Source organism: Phallusia mammillata, chromosome 6 (genome assembly GCF_965637545.1).
Source record: "Phallusia mammillata chromosome 6, kaPhaMamm4.hap1.1, whole genome shotgun sequence".
In the NCBI taxonomy this organism is placed as follows: Eukaryota; Metazoa; Chordata; class Ascidiacea; order Phlebobranchia; family Ascidiidae; genus Phallusia; species Phallusia mammillata.
Genome location: NC_137257.1, coordinates 21,743,972 through 21,746,471, shown reverse-complemented (window position 1 = coordinate 21,746,471; position 2,500 = coordinate 21,743,972). Strand labels below are relative to the sequence as shown.

General features: G+C 55.3%; 1 non-coding gene and 1 pseudogene across 1 annotated transcript in view; both read left to right on the top strand.

Annotated features, from left to right (window-relative positions):
* LOC145235305 (small subunit ribosomal RNA) overlaps positions 1 to 1,767 on the top strand; it is a 1,824-nt gene extending 57 nt beyond the window's left edge. The window contains exon 1 of the ribosomal RNA XR_013861801.1: positions 1 to 1,767. This exon is cut by the window's left edge and continues 57 nt beyond it. This is a non-coding gene — a ribosomal RNA (small subunit ribosomal RNA).
* A 602-nt stretch (positions 1,768 to 2,369) lies between these two features.
* The window catches only part of LOC145235432 (small subunit ribosomal RNA), a 1,509-nt pseudogene continuing 1,378 nt past the window's right edge, over positions 2,370 to 2,500 (top strand).

Here is a 2,500-nt window from a genome sequence, read left to right as displayed (position 1 = left end):
TCTAAGTACGCGCTCTCGTACAGTGAAACTGCGAATGGCTCATTAAATCAGTTATGGTTCATTTGATCGTACATCGTACGTGGATACCTGTACAAAATCTAGAGCTAATACATGCGGCAGGCGCCTGCCTCACGGCGGGCGTGCATTTATCAGTCCAAAAACCGACCGGGCCGGCGTTTCGTCGCGCCCGACACGTCTTGGCGACTCTGGGTAACTCAGCGGATCGCACGGTCTCGCACCGGCGACGGATCATTCAAGTGTCTGCCCTATCAACTTTCGTCGGTAGGGTATCGGCCTACCGAGGTTCTTACGGGTGACGGGGAATCAGGGTTCGATTCCGGAGAGGGAGCCTGAGAAACGGCTACCACATCCAAGGAAGGCAGCAGGCGCGCAAATTACCCATTCCCGACGCGGGGAGGTAGTGACGAAAAATAACAATACAGGACTCTAAACGAGGCCCTGTAATTGGAATGAGCACACTTTAAAACCTTTAACGAGTATCCATTGGAGGGCAAGTCTGGTGCCAGCAGCCGCGGTAATTCCAGCTCCAAAAGTGTATATTTAAGTTGTTGCGGTTAAAAAGCTCGTAGTTGGATCTTGGGCGCAGGCGGCCGGTCCGTCGCAAGGCGTGCACTGGCCGCACCTGGCCCTCACCCCCGGCGCTCCGCCGGTGCCCTTGACTGAGTGTCGGCGGCGGCCGGGACGTTTACTTTGAAAAAATTAGAGTGTTCAAAGCAGGCGGCTCGCCTGAATAATGGTGCATGGAATAATGGAATAGGACCTCGGTTCTATTTTGTTGGTTTTCGGAGCGCGAGGTAATGATTAAGAGGGACGGACGGGGGCATTCGTACTGTGCCGCTAGAGGTGAAATTCTTGGATCGGCGCAAGACGAGCGACTGCGAAAGCATTTGCCAAGAATGTTTTCTTTAATCAAGAGCGAAAGTCAGAGGTTCGAAGACGATCAGATACCGTCCTAGTTCTGACTATAAACGATGCCAACCAGCGATCGGGGGGCGTTAGTTTGACGACCTCCCCGGCAGCTTGCGGGAAACCAAAGTCTTTGGGTTCCGGGGGAAGTATGGTTGCAAAGCTGAAACTTAAAGGAATTGACGGAAGGGCACCACCAGGCGTGGAGCCTGCGGCTTAATTTGACTCAACACGGGGAATCTCACCCGGCCCGGACACAGTGAGGATTGACAGATTGAGAGCTCTTTCTTGATTCTGTGGGTGGTGGTGCATGGCCGTTCTTAGTTGGTGGAGCGATTTGTCTGGTTAATTCCGATAACGAACGAGACTCTGGCTTGCTAACTAGTTACGCGACCCGATCGGTCGGCGTTTAACTTCTTAGAGGGACTAGTGGCGTTTAGCCACACGAGATTGAGCAATAACAGGTCTGTGATGCCCTTAGATGTTCGGGGCCGCACGCGCGCTACACTGACCGGATCAGCGTGTGCTCGCCTTGGCCGAAAGGTCCGGGTAACCCGCTGAACCCCGGTCGTGCTAGGGATAGGGAATTGCAATTGTTTCCCTTGAACGAGGAATGCCCAGTAAGCGCGAGTCATCAGCTCGCGTTGATTACGTCCCTGCCCTTTGTACACACCGCCCGTCGCTACTACCGATTGAATGGTTTAGTGAGGTCCTCCGATTGGACCTGGCGCGGTCGGCAACGGCCGGGCCGGTGTCCGAGAAGACGATCTAACTTGATCATTTAGAGGAAGTAAAAGTCGTAACAAGGTTTCCGTAGGTGAACCTGCGGAAGGATCATTAACGGTCGACGTTGGGCGTCAGCGCACAACGGTCGAGGCGAGGCTCGAGAAACGGCTGCGACCGCACGTGCGTCACTCCAATGTGCGCGCGTGCGCGACCGCCCGAACGGCGAAGGTAGCAGGGGGTCCGCATAAAGTTTTTTTACTATATATGAGGGGTAACTCTCTCTGGGTGAGCGGTTGTGCGCGAAGTCTGCGTTGATGCTGTGAAGCGTTACGGAGGCCAACATGCGCTGTGTAAAAGCCCCGCTCCCTCGTGCTTGCGCGTGCACGTGTATGGCAGTGCTCCGTATGGCGGTAGGCTCGCTGGGCAGATGTGCTGCTGCTCGTCCGACGCCAATCGCTCTCTTCGGAGGTGTCTCACGCCACGTGGAAGATCGGTTCAGGAGCCCGGAATCTCCGTGTGCTTTGCCGACCGTGCGCTGCTTGCGACACGGCCGCTGCCGCGGAGTGATGGCTGTTTTCGGAGTTCGCGCGGCGAACGAAGCGAAATACGTCGGACTCGTCTTCCCCCGTGGAACTGACGAATCGAGAAGGTGCGGCGGCGACGCGGATGCGCGCTGCCCGAGCTGCCGCCGGCAACGGCGATTGCTCACGGTTAGCTACCTGGTTGATCCTGCCAGTAGTCATATGCTTGTCTCAAAGATTAAGCCATGCAAGTCTAAGTACGCGCTCTCGTACAGTGAAACTGCGAATGGCTCATTAAATCAGTTATGGTTCATTTGATCGTACAT